The sequence below is a fragment of the Chiloscyllium punctatum genome, chromosome 18 (genome assembly GCF_047496795.1).
Source record: "Chiloscyllium punctatum isolate Juve2018m chromosome 18, sChiPun1.3, whole genome shotgun sequence".
Taxonomy (NCBI): Eukaryota; Metazoa; Chordata; class Chondrichthyes; order Orectolobiformes; family Hemiscylliidae; genus Chiloscyllium; species Chiloscyllium punctatum.
This window is the reverse complement of record NC_092756.1, coordinates 57,846,845-57,865,378: the sequence shown is the minus strand read 5'-3', so window position 1 is coordinate 57,865,378 and position 18,534 is coordinate 57,846,845. Positions and strand designations below refer to the sequence as shown.

The 18,534-nt window shown below is 44.0% G+C and overlaps 2 long non-coding RNA genes across 5 annotated transcripts in view; one reads left to right on the top strand and one right to left on the bottom strand.

The window, feature by feature from the left end:
• LOC140489151 (uncharacterized) overlaps nt 1-2,370 on the bottom strand; it is a 31,919-nt gene extending 29,549 nt beyond the window's left edge. For all 3 annotated transcript variants that reach the window (XR_011963103.1, XR_011963104.1, XR_011963105.1), the window contains exons 1-2: nt 2,214-2,370; nt 1,143-1,260 (exon numbers count right to left, since the gene is read on the bottom strand). This is a non-coding gene — a long non-coding RNA (uncharacterized lncRNA). The remainder of the gene's footprint in view (nt 1-1,142; nt 1,261-2,213) is intronic.
• Nucleotides 2,371-9,003: 6,633 nt separating this feature from the next.
• LOC140489150 (uncharacterized) overlaps nt 9,004-18,534 on the top strand; it is a 48,291-nt gene continuing 38,760 nt past the window's right edge. Inside the window, exons 1-3 of one of the 2 annotated variants that reach the window (XR_011963102.1) lie at nt 9,004-9,048; nt 10,076-10,182; nt 15,663-15,788. This is a non-coding gene — a long non-coding RNA (uncharacterized lncRNA). The remainder of the gene's footprint in view (nt 9,049-10,075; nt 10,183-15,662; nt 15,789-18,534) is intronic. The other variant, XR_011963100.1, reaches the window with a different exon arrangement.

Genomic DNA, 18,534 nt, shown 5'->3' with positions numbered 1-18,534 from the left:
ATGTTATCAACTGGGCCAGTGGGACAAGGAATGAAAGATGAGATTTAATTCAGGTGTTCGATTTAGTTCAGGCAAACCAGGGAGGATTAAAACAGTTAATGGTAGGGACCTGCGCAGTGTTGTCGAACAGAGGGAGATCAAGGGGTGCAGTTACATTGTTCCTTGGAAGTGGCATCACAGGGGGACAGGGAGGGGAAAGCAGCATTTGGCACACTTGTCATCAGTGGCCAGAACATTGAGTACATGAGTTGGAGATATTTGTAACATTGTCGTCAATATTTCTCCTGGGCAGAGGAGGCCACGTGTTGACCTTATAAAGGTGTATGAAACAATGTAGGGCTTAAGTAAGGTGAATAGCGAAGGGTAGGTGAGTCCAAATCTAGAGCCATAAACATGTGGTGAGAGAGCAAGGATTTAAAGAGGGAGCTGAGGGGCAACATTTTCCACAGAGAATGGTGCATAGATGGAACGGACTGCCAGAGGAAATGGTGAAATCAAGTACAATTACAACATGGAAATGACATTTGGGCAGGTACATGGAGAGGAGAAGATTGGAAGGGATATGGGCCAAACACAGACAAATGCAACTCATTCCATTTAGGAAACATCAAACAAAGAGTAATGCAGCACAGAAACAGACCCAATGTCTCCAGTTGTTGGAGGAGGAGACTATCGAGACAAGGCATGTTGTAGAGACTGAAGCAAGTTACAGCGATACGGATGGTCATCTGGACTGGAGGTTTCAAATATGTGAAATAATTGGTGAGAGGGAAGGAGATGACAGAGATAGGAACTGTTATAGGAGTTAGAATGATTGAAGACACTGGTCCACAAGATGAGCCATAGATACAATGTTGGAGAGGGAGTAGAAAACAGAAAGATCCCAGGCAGCATTACCACTCTCTCATGTGAGGCCTGTTTTCCCCTCTGTTGTCCTGGTGCTCAACAAGACAGCACACGCCTGGATTGAAAACTGGGAACTCCCGATGCGATCTCAGTACAATAAAACTTAAAGTAGAAGTGGTGATTGAGCCTGAGGCGAGTCTGCTCCCCCTCCAGCACTATATCTATGTCATGGCCTGTTAGCTGATGTTTGGAGCCCTCTCATTGCTCTTTGCTCTGTGCACTGTGTGTAATCTTACCTGGCGGCAGGATTTATATAAGGCTCCTGACCTCCCTGACCTTTTTCTCTCTGGCTGACCAAACATCTTCCCAACCAGCAGTTGGCAGGTCTATTGAGTCAGTAACTCCTTCAAGTACCTGTAGAAGACACAGAAATAGGCAGAATGGGAAATTAGACTGATGCTTGTGAGGGTTACACATGTAAAATGGCAGTGAGCCCCACAGAGATCTGGAAAATCCCAGTCTCCATTCCTGGCCTGTACTGCCTCATCTCTCTGGAGTGGAGAATTCTGTTGGCTCAGGATCTGGAGTAGCTGCAAGAGTGAGAGACGCTGACAGAGGCAGCAATTAGACCCACACAGTGAGGGACCGCACAAGGAGAGATACTGAGTGACATCCCCAGAGTTCAGCATCAAATAATTGTGCACAAAGAAAGGGTTTTGATTCATGTTGTACTGGGATGCGCAAACTGTGAGCAGACGAAGTTACGGCCTAGGGGCATTATTGTGAAGCAATTTATCCAGAAACTCAGCAAAAGTTCTCTGGACACAGTTTTAAATCCCGCCATTGCAAATGATTGAATGTGAATGAAATGCTTCAAAAACGATGTAATTAAAAACCTGTAAGGGAGTATTAAACAATTGCTGATGTTAAGAAAAATCCATCGGGTGAATTCCTGTCTTTAGTGAAGTAATCTAAGATGGGACTGGGATATCACAGGTATTACAGAAACAACAGCTGAGGGAGGGACAGGACAGGCAGCTCAATGTTCCAGGGGACAGATGCTGCAGGAAGGACAGAAGGGGAGCTGAGAGAGGAGGAGAGCTGCTGGTTCTGATGGGGTGATACATCCCAGCAGGACTGAGAGAGGATATTCCTGCAGGATCGCCCAGTGAAGCTGTGTTCGTGGAATTAATCAATAACAATGGGGCTTCCCTTTCCTCTGATTGTTCTACAGACCCCGAGAGCCCCGCCCTCCTGCACCTTGACCTTCTCAAGATGGCGGCCCTGAGCTTCCTCACTCTTCCCTCAAACAAATGGCGGCCGTGACTCTGGGCCCCTTCCCTGATCAGAGACCGCCACCTCTTTACCTGGGCTTGGAGGGTCTTTCTCGAGTCATTTTTAACCTTTATCCGGGATTTGTGAATTCTCTCCGCTCCTTTCTCCCAGCGAGGCTCCCACACACCGGCTCTGAGCGCCGCTCTCTGAAGCCGATCGCAGCCGCTGCCGGAGAAAGCAGCTCCATTTCTCTCTGTCCTGACCAATGTGACACTGCGCATGCTCTGTATTGAAACCAAACTGCGCGTGCGTCTGAGGTTATCATTGAATTGAGAGAGAATATTCATAACTGCAAAGCCTGATGGGTACAATATTATTCATTAACAATTGTTTTGTCGAGTTACAGTCATAGAGATGTCTAACAGTCAAATAGATTGTCCGGTCCAAATCAACCATACCGGCCAGGTATGCAAATTACCAGTCGTTCTGGGAGCTTGAAAAGAAGTTTCTTACTCGAGTTGTGTAAATCGATTGGAAATATGTACGTTATCAGATTTACGTTTCTACTACAGTATTTCTTAAAATCTCACATTGATTTATGAAAGACGTTTAATGCTCCACTATGCCGTGAGAATGTTCAATCCTGCAAAATAGTTTGCTCTCTGACCAATCTTGAAGCGTTCACTCCCGAGAATGCTTTGTCCCCTCTCCTCACTCACTCTGGTTGGAGGACCGGCCGCTACTCAGTCCTCCTGTTCCGCCCCTTCCTCCCAATTGCAGAGTTGATTCAGGCGAGACTGAGCAGGCAAGGGACAAAGGAAGTTCGAGTCGATGTTTTGTGACGCGGTGAAAATATCCCGAATCTTGGACCGAGAGGCCTGGGTTCAATTCACAGCTTGTGCAGGCGTGTGTAATAACAACTTTTAGCAGGTTCATTAAGAAAAACAAGGGAAGTCAGGAACAGAGAGAAAACAATAGAAAATGCATGCAATGTGGTGGGGCTCTCAATGCTCAGATGATTTGACTCTTTACCAAGCGTTTCAGGGTCCCAGTACAGACTCTTGCACGCCTCTTAGTGCACAGCCAGATACCACGATTGTGGGGGCAAAATGTTGTGGGCTATAGAGGTGCTTTTCTGGAAGGCGCTCAGTTTTTGATGTGAAAACTGTTGAGAAGGAGTCGGGTTTTGTATGGAGCTACCTGTCCCCCTCCTGTTGCAGCCTCTTATTATTGTCGTGGCTCTACTTCGTACATGGAGAAAGTGAGGACTGCAGATGCTGGACATCAGAGCTGAAAATGTGTTGCTGGAAAAGCGCAGATCAGGCAGCATTCTCTACCTCGTACATGTTTGGTAGAGATCAGTGACACTTCGTAAGCCCACAATACAAGATCCATCACTCTGTTTAAGACAGTAAAAATCTCTTGTAGCACAATAGTCAGAGAACAATACAGTGCAGAACAGGCCCTTTGGTCCTTGATGTTGCGCCAACCTATGAACTATTCTCAGCTCGTCCCCCTACACTATCCTGAAATCACCCATGTGCTTATCTAAAGGATTGTTTAAATCTCACTAACGTGGCTGAGTTAACTACATTAGTAGGTAGTGGATTCCATGTCCTAACCACTCTGAGTAAAGAACCTGCCTCTGACATCTGTCTTAAATCTATCGCCCCTCGATTTGGAGATATGCCCCCTTATACACACTAATGTCATAATCCTAGGAAAAAGAATTTCACTGTCTACCCTATCTAAGCCTCCGATCATCTTGTATGTCTCTATCAAATCCTCTCTTCGCCTTCTTCTTGCCGCTGAGAACACGTTCAAGTCTCTCAACCTTTCCTCATAAGACCTTCCCTCCAGACCACACAACATCCTGGTATATATCCTCTGCGCCTTTTCCCATGCTTCCACATCCTTCCAGAAATATGGGCACCAGAACTGCACACAATATTCCAAATATGGCTACACCAGTGTTTTGGATAGTTGCAGCATGATATTGCGGCTCCAGAACTCAATCCATCTCCAAATGAAATCTAACACACTGTATGCCGCCTTAACAGTACTGTACACCTGGTGGCAACTTTCAGGCATCTATGTACATGGCCTCCAACATCCTTCTGCACATCTACACGACCAAGAATCTTTCCATTGACCCAGTACTCTGCCTTCCTGTTATCCTTCACAAAGTGCATCACCTTACATTTAGCTGCATTGAACTCCATTTGCTACATTCAGCCCAATTCTGCAGTTTATCAAAGTCCTCCTGCAACCTGTAACATTCTTCCACACTGTCCACTACTCCACACTGACTTTGGTGTCGTCTGCAAATTTACTAATCCATCCCCTATGCCTGCGTCTAACACCTTTATAAAAATGACAAACAGCAGTGATCCCAAAACAGACCCTTGTGGCACACCACTAATAACCGCACTGGAGGCTGATTATTTTCCATCATCCACCACTCGCTGCCGCCTTTCAGAAAACCAGTTTCTAATCCAAACTGCTAAATCACACTCAATTCCATGTCACTGCATTTTCTCTAACAGCCTACCATGTGGAACCTTATTAAAGGCTTTACTGAAGTCCATGTATACCACGTCAACTGCCCTACCTTATCTATATGCTTGGTCACCATCTCAAAAAACTCAATGAGATTTGTGAGACACGACCTGCCCTTGACAAAACCATATTGACGATTTGAAATCATATTGTTGTTTGCCAGATGATTACAAATAGTGTCTCTTATAATCCTTTCCAAAACATTTCCTACAACAGAAGTAAGGGTCACTGGTATATAATTACCTGGGTCATCTCTACTTCCCTTCTTGATCAAGGGCATAACATTTGCAATCATCCAGTCCTCTGTTACTGAACTTGTAGGCAATGACAGCTCAAAGCAAAGACTTTGGCTTTGATAATCTTCTCCCTAGCTTTCCAGACAATCTACGGATAAATCCCATCTAGCCCAGGGGACTTGTCTACATTCAATCCTTCTAGAATTGATAACACCTGTTCGAAACTAACCTCTATCCTTTCTAGTCTAACATCTTCTACCTCATTATTATCTACAATATTCTAATTTTCCTGAGTGAAAACGAATGAGAAATATTCGTTTCGCACTTCTCCAATTTCCAGTGTCCACACTCAACTTCCCACTTCTGTCTTTGATTGGCCCGATTTCTACCCTATCCTTTATTCCTCACATACCTATAGAAAGCTTAAGGGTTCTCCTTTATTCTATTCGCTAAAGACTGCTCGTGTCCTCTCTTTGTTCTTCTTAACCCTCTTTAAAGCCTTCCTAGCTGATCTGTAAGTCTCCATCGCCTCATCTGTACCATTTGCCTCATCAAAACATAAGCCTCCTACTTCTTCTTAACAAGAGATGCAATTTCTGTGGTAAACCACAGTTTCCTTACCTTATCACTTCCTCCCTGCCTGACAGGGACATACCTATCAAGGACACACAATATCTGTTCCTTAAACCAGCTCCACATTTCCATTGTCTGCATCCACTGCATTTCACTACCCCATCCTATGCATCCTAATTCTTGCTGAATCGCATTATAATTGCCACTGCCCCATCGATAAGTCTTCACCTGTGGCATGTACCTATCCCTTTTCATCGCCAAACTAAACATAACTGAATTATGATCACTCTCTCCAAAGTGCTCACCTACAACTAAATCAAACACCTAGTCCGGTTCATGACCAAGCACCAGATCCAATGTGGCATCCCCTCTTGTCGGCCCTTTGACATACTGTGTCAGGAAACCCTCCTGTACACATTGGACAAAAACTGATCCATCCAACATACTATTTCCAGTCAATGTTGGGGAAGTTAAAGTCCCCCACAATGACCACCATGTTACTTTCACTCCTACCCAGAGTAATTTTGCTAATCACCTCTTCCCCCTCCCTGGAACTCTGTGGTGGCCTATAAAAAATCCAAGCAGTGTGACCTCCCCTCTCTTGTTTCTAACCTCAGCCCACACTAATTCAGTAGACAAGTCCTCATCAAATGTTCCCTCAGCCACCGTTATACTATCCTTGACTAACATGACATGCATGGGCCCATTCCGGTGCTTCAAATTCCATGAGGCAGCCATACTGTCTATGACAGACAGACTTAGTCTGGAACCTCCTCTATCCTTAAGACCTTATGCACTGCCTATGCTCCTCCATTTCCCCTTTGCACGTTCCCTTTTCAACCCACCCCACCTGCATCACTCCACAATTGGAGCTGTCAAGAGCAGAAGTCTGTGGAATACCCTCCCTAACCTTCTCTCTCCTCCGTTACGATGTATTTTAAAATCATTCTCCTCAATCAATGTTTTGATCATCCATGAAGCACCTTAGGAGATTTGCCGTTGTGAAAGATTCCATATAAAGCAAGTAGTTGTTGTTATTGCTGTACATTAGGAGAAACAGGAATGATGCTTTCAAAATTCTAACAAGAAAGTGATAGGCACAGTGTGTAGGCTAAATAATAACATTACAATGGGATGGGCAATATACAAAGAAATAACTAATGCCTGTAAAAATGGTACGGCTATTATCATGGGTGATTTTAATCTACATGTAGATTGGTCAAACCAGCTCAGTCAGGGTAGCCTTGAGGAGTTCATTAAGTGTATCCATGATAGTTTTTTGAACAGTATGAAATGTAACCGACAAGGAGCAAGCTATCCAAGATCTGGCCCCCGTGCAATGAGACAGGAATAATTAATGACCTCAGAGTTAGGGATCCTCTTGCAAGAAGTGATCACTGTATGGTTGAATTTAGAGTACATCTGGAAAGTGTGAAGATAAAATTTAATATCTTGGTCCTGTGTTTGAACACGGGGAAAATAGAATGAGGGAGAACCTGGATAAAGTAGACTGGAAACAAAGATTTTATGGTGGGACAGTTGATGAGCAGTGAAAGATTTTCAAAGACATTTTAGGAAGTGCTCAGCAAAGGCATATTTCAGTGAAAAGGAAGGACTATAAGAAAAGGCGGTGGACAAAAGATAGGGAATTCTACACCAGTTACCTTATTCTCTGTAGTTGGAAAGATGCGTGGATCTATTATCAGGGAAGAAATAGCAGGGAATCTCGATAGAAATTGTCCCATTGGGCAGACAGAGCATGGATTCATGAAGGGCAGGTCATGCTTGACAAATCGTTTGGAATTCTAAGAAGACATTTCAAGCAAGGTGGACAACGGGGACCCAGTGGACGCGGTGTACCTTGATTTCCAAAAGGCCTTCAACAAGGTGCCACGCAAGTGGCTGTTGCATTATATAAGGGTGCATGGGATACAGTATTAGCATGGATAGAAGATTTGGTTGACTAACAGGAAGCAAAGAGTGGGGATAAATAAGCCTTATTCTGGCTGGCAATCAGTAACTAGTAGCGTGCCTCTAGGATCAGTGTTGGGACTGCAATTATTTAGAATTGATACAGATGATTTGGAGTTGGGGACCACATGTCGGGTGTCAAAGTTTGCATATGAGACTAAGATGAGTAGCAGGAGAAAGTGTGCAGAGGACTGGGAAACTTTGCAGAGGAACATAGATACATTGAGTTAGTGGGCAATGGTTTGGCAAGTGGAATATTATTTTTATAAATGTAAAGTCATACTCTTTGGTTGGAGTAACATTAATAAAAAGATGATTACTTGAATTTTAAAAAAAGTTACATTATTTGCTACGCAGAGGCACCTGAATATTCTTCTGCAGGAGGGTGGGTCACCAGGTGTAACAATCAATTCAGAAGGCAAATGGAATTTTGTCCTTCATTGCTGAAGGGATTGTGTTTAAAAGCAGAGGTTATGTTCTCGCTATAATGGGTGCTGGTGAGGCCACACCTGGAGTACTGCATGCAGTTTTTACCTCCTTACGTGCTCAAGGATGTACTGGCACTAGAGGGGGTGCAGAGGAGATTAACTATGTTGATTCCGGAGGTGAGGGGTTTGGCTTAACAGAGACGGAGTAGATTGGGATTATATTCATTGGAATTCAGAAGAATAGGAAATATATAAAATAATGAATGGAATGGATAAAATAGAAGTAGAGAGGATGTTTCCACTGGCAGATGAAGCCAGGACAAGAGGGCATCAGCACAAGATTAGAGGCAGCAAATTTAGGAGTGAATTGAGAAGGAATGTCTTGACCTCGATGGAGTGCATTGCCCAGGGAAGTAGTTGATGCTAGTTCAATGAACGTTTTTAAAGCTAAGTTAGTTTTTTTTAAAAAGGAAATAACTAATTAAGGAATATGGTGAGAACGTGGGTAAATGGTTCTGCATCCACAAAATGATCAGCCATAATCTTATCGAATGGTAGAGCAGGCTCGAAGCGCAGGACGGCCTTCTCCTTTTCCAAGATCTTTTGTTCTTATGTTATGCATTCCTCCCTCACTCGTGACTTGTAGATGCTGGTGTTGGATTAGGATGGACAAAATTAAAATTCACAGAACACCAGCTTATAGTCCAACAGGTTTATTTGGAAGCACTACTTTGCTGGTCCTTCATCAGGTGGTTGTGTGATTTTTAACATTGTCCCTCACTCTTGTAACTGAGAAACAGCAACAAAAGCCACGAAGCAGTGCGCAAGCTCCAGCCAACAGTTGGTATTGTGGACAATGAAGAAGGTTATCTCAGAATACAATGGGATATTGATCAGATGGACCAGTGGGCTGAGGACAGGCAGATAGGATTTAATTTACATAGATTAGTTTAGGATAACTGGTTGGCAAAAACCGGTTGGACCGAAGAAGTGATTGATGTCAGCGGCGGACCAATGGAAAGGCAGGGGCAGAGCTGGAGGACCTGGCGGGGCATTTGGTCCTCCGGCCAATCAGTGAATGAGGGCGGGACTAGACTATACCACGTGATTATCCTCGCGGTGGGCGCAGATGATGGGGATGTCTGCGCGGAGAGCTGTCGGTAAGGAAAGAAATAAACAGCAGGAAGGAAATGGTGTTGGTATGGGCTGAGAGGTTTTTCCATCATTTGGTATACATCGGAAGATACAACTTTGAACCTTACAGTCCCGTTTTTGCAGCAAACGGGAATATGCCTCGTTGAGTAATCGGCCCGAGTGAGCGCCGCCATCTTTATTCGGGGCAATGATTCACTGGACACGTGCGCGGCCGCCAGCTTTGTAGGGGGCAAAGTTCAGAGGGATGTATGTGCAGCCTTCCCTGGTAAAAAGAGTCCTAGGGCAGGATTTACACAGAGCACATTCAAACCCAGAGAAATGGACTTTTTTCTGGATTTGTTTCATCATTCTTTTAAATGATTTGGATATGAATAGAGGCCGTATAGTTAATAAGCTTGCAGGTGACACCAAAATTGGAGGTATTGTGGACAATGAAGGAGGTTATCTCAGACTACAGTGGGATATTGATCAGATGGGCCAATGGGCTGAGGAGTGGCAAAAAGGATTTAATTTAGGTAGATTAGGTTAGGATATCTGGTTGGCATAGGTTGGACCGAAGAAGTCTACTTCTGTGCTCGACATCTTTGACTGTGGGATCATAAAAGTGAATTCTGCTCTGATTCACCTCTGGGTTCTCTGTCCACTTGTTCCTTATCTAGCTTCCTCAGTCTCTCATGGGTGTAGTTTTGCTCTGTATAGTATTTTACTATTACTTTCACAGCTGTTTTGTAAATGAATTGAAAAATGTAGAGCTGGAAAAACACAGCAGGCCAGGCAGCATCCAAGGAGCAGGAGTATAAGCCCTTCTTCAGGAATGTAAATGAATTGTCCACTGCTGCCGGTTCCTGACCGTATGCTGTTCCATTATCAGGTTATTTTTTCCACAATATCTTAGACAGTCAAGAATTCTTTTTTCCAATAAGCGAGTGCATTTTCCTTCAATTTCTGACAGTCAAGTTCTGCACCATTTTCATTCCCTGTAATTCATATTGCACTCCATGAAACATCAACTGTGTATTTCTCCTTCCACAGAAACCAGTGATCAATGCCAAAGCCTTGTTGCCTGTGGAGAGGGTGATGTTTGACTTCCTTGTACTGCTGCAGTTTGTATGGTGAAGGTGCTCCTCCAACGTGGTTGGGTAAGAGACATTACAGATTATTCACTCAGTGATATTGAAGAGTAGAAGATATCTGTACAAATCATCATAGTTTTAATTTCACAAAAATATTATTGAGAAGTTTTGACATAAGGCTACAGATGGAGAATATTGTGTCCAGTGACCACAACCATTGCCAAATAAGCAGTTTTTCAAGAATGCCTTAAAGGAAGAAAGTAGATCTTAGTGGGTTAGAGTGGGGATTCCAGACCATGTTCCCTTGGAGTCTATGGAAACAGTCACACAGGTGATCTCAAAAATAAACACATCATTGAGAGTCTGAACTAAAATGAGTTATTGAGATATGAAAAGGTGTGTGGTGCAGGGAGATAGGAATGATTACAGCCAGGAATTAATTCAAAGGTGCGAAAGTAAATTGTTGTTGCTTATAAATGGGAGTCTTTTGATTGATCAACAGGTTTTGGTACAAGTGAGCACTTTGGCAGTAGAGTTTTCAATATTCTTGATATTATCGGGAGGGTGAATGTGGGATGCTGGCCAGGAGTGGGTTTAGACAATGAGATCTTGAGTTAACAAAAGGAATGAATGAGAGTTTCAGCAAATGAGCTGAGACTGTGGTGAGGTCAGGTGATATCACTGAAGTCGAAATAGTGGTCTTGGAGGGGGTCTGGCCTGTCATCCTCACCTCATTCAGCTGTTTGTCAGTTTGTGAATCAAGTCTGTAACAAGCTCAGGAACTGAGTGGCCCTGGCAGAACCCAAACTGGGCATCGCTGAGCAGGTTATTGCTGAGCAGGTGCTTGACAGCACTGTTGATGACACCTTCCATCACTTCACTGCTGAGCGAGTGTGGACTGATGGAGGGGAATTGGCTGAGTTGGATCTGCCCTGTGTTGTTGTGTTGGAACATCCCTGAGCAATGTTCCACAGTCAGTCGGTGCCAGTGCTGGAACAGTACTTGTCTTGTTGGGCAGCAGGTTCTGGAGCACAGCCAACAGTATTATTGCCAGAATATTGGCAGGGCCCATACCTTTACATTGCTTATCCATTTCTTGATCTGATTTGAAATGAGTTTTCAACCAAGTCGATCCATATCTGTGATGTCAGGGACCAATGGAGAAGGCTCATCCACTTGGCACTGCTGGCTGAAAATCGCTGCTAATGCTGTCCTCTTATCTGGTGCATGAATGTGTGAGACCCCTCCATCAGTAAGGGTGGGGATATCTGTGATGCTTCCTCCAGTGAGTTGTTTAATTGTCCATCACTATTCTTGACTAGGTGTGGCAGAACTGCAGAACTCTGATCTAATCTGTTGGTTCTATTTGGTGTTGCTTGTGCTGTTTGGCTTGCAGGTTTGGTAGCTGCACCAGGTTTGCACCTCATTTTTAGGTATGCCTTGTACTGCTGGCATGCCCTCCTGCATTCACCATTGAACCAGGGTTGATTCCCCTGGCTTGATGTTAATGGTTAAGTGTGGGATATCAGGCCATGAGATTTCAGATTAGGCTGGAGTACAGTTCTGCTGCTGTTGTTGGCCCACAGTGAGACAGAAGTTGCAGGGTCAAGAGGGCTGATTTGTGGTTGTATTTTCCAGTGCATTGGTAGATGTAATGTGGTCCATCCAGTTTCATTCCTTTGCTGAGACTGTGTAGTGATTAATACAATGAGTGACTTGATGGGCCACTGTCGGGTTTCTTTCCCTCAAGGACATTGGGGATGTTTTTCTGCCATTGACAATGGTTCCATGGCAAACAGTATTTTCTTCATTCCAGGTATTTTTTTCGTGAATTCAGAGCCACCCTCTACCAATTTGGGATTCAAACCTGAACTTCAGTTGTATATTTTAATATTCTTGATAAATGATAAATACGACAGGTTTGTTAACTTATTTTTAGAATCACTATCACAGGTTTTGTTTATTGTTTTGGAAATAAAAACACTGTCCATTATCCTGTCTCCTCCATCCTCCCTTCCAACAACGAGTGAGGAGCACATGGAGTTTCTCTGTCCATAACATTGAGACAATCCGATCAGCTGCCTCTGCTTCTTCCCTCCCTCTCCACTCGTCCACCGAGCCAAACTGCCTCACAAGGATGCTCCTCATTTTAGTCCTAAACTTGCATTTCCTCGAGTCTCTTGTCAAGCCTTATTAGAGGTCATCTTGACCATTTACCCTAGTGTAGCTAAATCATGGACATTCCAAATCTGTCTAATCCTCCTGCTTGTCACCGTCACTGCCCCCTCCCCTCCCCCCCCCCCCCCCCAATCCAACCTTGCAATTCACAGATATTGTTCCATGATCTGTCTGTCTTTTCTGGTTATGTCCTTCTCTCCCATTCTGCTAAAACCTAATATTTGACCTCACCATCATTGGAAAATCCTGCTCCATCTCCACTCTCCCTTTCCTTTCTGAATTCCTTGTATTTGGTGTCCCTCCAGGGTCTATCCTTGGCCCGTCCTGTTTCTCACCTACATACTGCCAGGAGGTAACATCGCCCAAAAGCACTGTGTTAGGTTTCACATGTACACTGACGATGCCCAGCTCTCCCTCCCCATCATCCCTCTCCATTACTCCACTATTACTCAGTTATCAAACTGCTTACCACGCTTCGATTAGCTGCAATTCACTCCAATGAAACACTGCAATTGTTAAACCCATTGCCTTCAGTTGTTTTTCCAAATTCATTTCCCTTCCTGCTGTGTCCCTCCCTCTCACTGGGAAGTGTCTGAGGCAGAACTACATTCTTCACAATATTGCTTTCATATCTGACCCCAAGGTGACCTTCTGATCAGACATCTACACAATCACAAACACCAGGAATTCCAATCTCTAAAACGTTGCTTGTCTACTTCTCACCCCAGCTCCATTGCTACTGAAACCCTAACCTGTGTCGGTGTTGCCTTTAACTTGACAAATCTGAAACAGAATCCTTGATTCCGCGACTGACCCAGAATCTGGTTCAAGACTCACCCGTAATGGGACACATCCTCTCCATATTTACCCTGTCAAACCTTGACAGAATCCTGTATGTTTCAAAGAGATCACCTCTCATTCTTCCAAAGTCCAGTGAGTATATTCCCAATTTATTCAGCCTTTGCTTACAGGATAATCCCTTCAAAACAGGGATAATCCCAATGGATCTTCTCTGAAATGCCTCCAATAAACTGCACTATTTCATGAACTAAAGTGACCAAATCTGTTCACGTTACTCCAGATGTGGTCTCACTTGCCATTTGTTTAGTTGCCCTCAGGTATATACTCTAAACTCTTATATTGCAAACACTTTGAAATAAGGGACAGCATTCCATTCCCTTTCCTGATTCCCTGTTGTAATTGTGTGCTAGCTTTCTGTGTTTCCTGCTCATTTTCCCCCAGTCCCTTTGGTGCAGCTTTCTACAGTTTTTCCCAAGTTATACTCTATTTGCCAACTTGTTGCCCAGGTTTCCTGTGAATATCTCTCTGTAAACTGTTTATAATCCTTTTGGAACTTTCCTGTTATGCCTTTTCTAGGAGATTTCCCCCCTCATTATTCGAAACATGTACTGGGAGCACTGGGCAGTGGGAAGCATGCGCAGTTGCTATCTTTCAGGGATACTCTGTTTCATGACGGGGAGGAGCTTGTTGCCCATTGGTCAGAATGGAGACATCTTGCCCATCGAGCTGCATGAGCCTTTCACACCCCATGTCTTATTGAGGAGACACAGCGGCAGAATGGAAGGAAAGGAAAGAAAAGGAAGCAAATCCTGCTCTCTATAACTCATTGAATCTTGGGACATTCTGTCCCATGTTCAGTCACATGAAGTCCCAAGGTGGAAACTCATAGAAACCCACATAGATTTGCCCTTGAAGTGCCTGCTAACCTCCACCAGGGGTAATATGTACAGTCATCCTGAGCCAGGAGGAGGGGAGTGTATGAGTTTCAAACTTGAACTGACAGTGACGGATTTTATAAACTTGTAACACAGGCAGATATTCAGATGGTAATCTCAGTCACTGTAATGCCCAACTCTGACAGAATTACTCAATACATCAGGCCCTGGATATTCATATGTGTGAGAGTATTGTGTTCCAGATCAATACCATTTGCTGAATAAAAGTTCTCCCTTGAATCAAACCATCCTCTCAATAGATCTTCCCAAATCTTCAACATGTGTCCTGTAACCCTTGTATAATGAGCTGACGGGTGTAAGGTTTATTATTTTAATATGTAACTTTTGTAAACCGCTTTGTCACAGCTCCCCAAATTTCCTTTGCTACAAGGAGAACACACTCAGTTTTTCCAAACCGCTGATTTCCCAATGTCTGTTTGCTCTCTATCAGGTACACATCAGGATTGTGTTGGAACATTCTCCACTTGCCTGCATCAGTGCACCCCCCCAACAATATTAAAGAAAGTGAACATCCTCCAGGATAAAGTACTGTACCTGAGTGGTTTCCCATCCACCACCTTCAGCATTCCCTTTCCCCACCCTCGAGGCACAGTGGCATCGCTGTGTAAAAGATCAAGTCAGCATTGTTCTACCCAACCATAGGACTGCTCTCTCATTAGAGAGAGATGTCTAGTAGTGGTTAATCTGAATATTACCAGAGCATAGGCAAGGGGAGAGGGTGAAAAGGAGAGTCAATTAATTGCGGATGGTTGTTCTTTATGTGTATTAGCAACACACATGTCACGTGAACAATTAATGTTAAAAAAGCCCCACAAATTCTGCAACTAAAATCCCTCATTCCTTGAACCATCCTGGTCAATCTCCTGTGCCCTGTCTCGGGGACCCTGCCATCCTTCACAATGTGTGGGCGATCTGTGGTTTGCACAGACCCAGCTGCTCTGAACCCTGTGGGTGATAGCATAGAGCAACAGTTGCACTAAACCTCACTGTCTGGAAGAGTGAGAGACAGAAATCCTGAAGGCATTTAAAATCTATTTAGGAACACACTTGCAAGGCCAAGGTTGACAGGTGTATGTGCTCTGTGCTGGAAAATGGGATTAAAATAGTCATCTGGGAGATTTCTTTACAGCATAAACCCAATGGACCACAAAACCGTTTTCCGTCATGTAGACCACAGACGCGTAACATAGGGATATGACAAGCCACAATAGAAACCAGGTCAGAGAAGGTGATATTAGAATAGATGATACGGAATTGATTAATGTTTTTTGGAGGAAAATGTGACAGAGTTTAAGCGGGACATTGTGGAGCTCTGGGTGCAGGAATCTGAAATAAAAATGGGTTATCCTGAAGGCTGGAATTAAAGAAAGGCACATCACAAAGATTTGTGAGGGTGGACAAGATGAAAGATAGAAAGTGTGTTGAGACTGGAGGAGATTAGTGGTTGGAGGATGTTGCAGAGATTATTGAGATGTCTTTGATGCAGAGATAGTGATAGTTCTGAGGCTAGAGAGGAATTAAAGAGATAAGGATGAGTTGTTAGTTTTCCCAACACTACCTCTTTACTGATAATGATTGTTTCTCTGTCCTCATCTGCCATTGCCTCCATAGGCCTGCGACAATGAGAGTACACAGACAGTATGTTCCCGTTAAGGCCAAGGCTGGGAGGCGTCGAGAATGCTGCATGACCTGAGAAATTGAGGCTCTGGTCAAGAAAATGAAGGAAGGATATGGCAGGTACAGACCACTCTGTTTGTGTGAATCCCTAGAGGACGATAAGGGCAGTAGGAGTATACTCTCGGGAAACCAGGAGGCAGAAAAGGGGACATGAGATAGCTTTGGGAAATAGGTTTAAGGAGAATCCAAAGAGATTCTACAAATACACTAAAGACAAAACAATAACTAGGCAGAGAATAGCGACCCTCAAAGATCAACAAGACTGTCTATGGAACAGCAGGAGGTGGGAGAGATTCTGTAAGTATTTCATTTCAGTTTTTACTGAAAGGGGATATGGAAGTTAGAGAAGTTGGAGAAATAAATAGTGATAACTTGGCAAGTGTACATATTACAGAGGAGGTGGTACTGGATGGCTTAAAATGCATAAGGGTGGATAAATCCCTGAATCTGATCAGGTTTATCCCAGAACTTTGTGGGTAAATAGGGAAGCTTTTGCTGGGCCCCTCGCTGCAATATTTGTATCATCGATCGCCACAGGTGAGGTGCTGGAAGATGGGTGCCATTATTTGAGAAAGGTGGTAAGGAAAAGCCAGGGAACTATAGATCGGTGAGCCTGAAGTCAGTGGCAGAGAAGTTGTTGGAAGGGATTCTCGGACAGGATTTACATGTCATTGGAAAAGCAAAAAATGATTAGGGAGAGTCAGCATGGCTTTGTGCATTGAAATCATTAACTTGGACTTGAGAAAGACACAAAGTTTCACATAACACACTGGTTAGCAGGTTCAATACCATAGAATTCTGGCGGAACTAGCTGTTTGGATACGGAATTGGCTGGAAGGTCAAAGAGTCATAGATGGACAGCACAGAAACAGAGACCCGTCGGTCCAACCAGTACATGCTGATCAGATATCCCAATGCAATCTAGTCCCACCTGTCAGCACCCGGCCCATATCCTTCCTATTCATATACACATGAAGATGCCTTTTAAATGCTGCAATCGTAATGACCTCCACCACTTCCTCTGGCAGCTCATTCCATACACGTCCCACCGTCTGTGTGAAAACGTTGTCTCTCAAGTCTCTTTAAAGTCTTTCCCCTCATACCATAAACCTATGCCGTCTAGTGCTGGGATCCCCCACGCCAGGGAAAAGACTTTGTCTATTTATCCTATCCATGCACCTCAGGTTTTTATATACATAGATAAGATCACCTCTCAGCCTCCGACGTTGCAGGGAAAACAGCCCCAATCCATTCAACCTCTATTCAACCCCCAGCCTAGCTCAAATCCTCCAACCCTGGCAACGTTCTTGTAAATCTTTTCTGAACCCTTTCAAGTTTCACAACATCCTTCCAATAGGAGGGAGACCATATTTGTAGGCAACGTTCCAAAAGTGGCCTAACCAGTGTCCTGTACAGCTGCAACATGATCTCATAACTCCTGTACTCAATACATTGTCCGATAAAGGCAAGCATACCAAATGCCGCCTTCACTATCCAATCTACCTGCACTCCAAGGTCTCTTTGTTCAGTAACACTCCTCAGGACCTTACCATTAAGTGTATATGTCCTGCTAAGATTTGCTTTCCCAAAATGCCACTCCTCAGCCCATTCACCCATCTGATCAAGATCCCATTGTACTCTGAGGTAATCTTTTCCACTGTCCACTACACCTCCAGTTTTGGTGTCATCTCACTAACTAAACCTCCTATGATCACATCTAAGTCATTGATATAAATGATGAAAGGTAGTGGATCCAGCAGTGATCCTTGTAATACTCCACTAGTCACAGGCCTCCAGTCTGAAAAGCAACCCTCCATCACCACCCTCTGTCTTCTGCCTTTGAGCCAGTTCTGTATCCAAATGGTTAGATCTCCCTGTATGCCATGAGCTCTAACCTTGCTGAGCAGTCAGTGTCATAGTGGAGGGTGCTTTTGCACTGGAAGCCAGTGATGAGCAATATGCTGTCAGGCTGGGTAGTGGGTCCACTGCTTTTTGCCATTTATATAAATAATTTCTATGTGAATATAGGAGCTATGGTTAGTAGGTTTACAATAGACACCAAAATTGGAGGTGCAGTGGACAGCAAAGTTACCCGAGAGTACAATGAGATTCTGATCAAATGGGCTGAGGAGTGGCAGATGAAGTTTAATTTAGATATGTGAGGTTCTGCATTTTGGAAAAGCAAATCAGGGTGGGACTTCTACACTTAAAGGGAAGGTCCTGGGGAGTGTTGCTGAACAAAGAGATCTTGGAGTGCAGGTTCATAGTTCCTTGAAAGTGGAATCATAGATAGGCAGGGTAGTGAAGAAAGTGTTTGGTGTACTTGCCTTTATTGGTCAGTGCATTGAGTACAGGGGTTGTGACGTCAGTTTGCGGCTGTACAGGACATTCATTCAGCCACTTCTGGAATTCTGCTTTCATTCCTGGTCTCCCCGCTATTGGAATGATATTGTGAAATTTGAAAGGATTCAGGAAAGATGCAAAGATGTTGCCAGGGTTGAGCTATAGGGAGAGGCTGAATAGACTGAGGCTGTTTTCACTGGAGAATCGGATGCTGAGAGGTGACCATAGAGGTTGATAAAATCGTGAGGGGCATGGATAGGGTCAACAGCCAGGGTCTTATTCCGGTTTAGGTGAGTCCAAAACTTGAAAGCACAGGCGTGAGGGAAAAGATTGAAAAGGGATATTCGGGGTAAAGTTTCAAGCTGAATGTGGCACGTGTATGGAATGAGCTGCCAGAGAAAATGTGGAGGCCGGTACAGTTACAACATTTAAAAGGCATCTCACTGGGTATGTGATTGGGAAA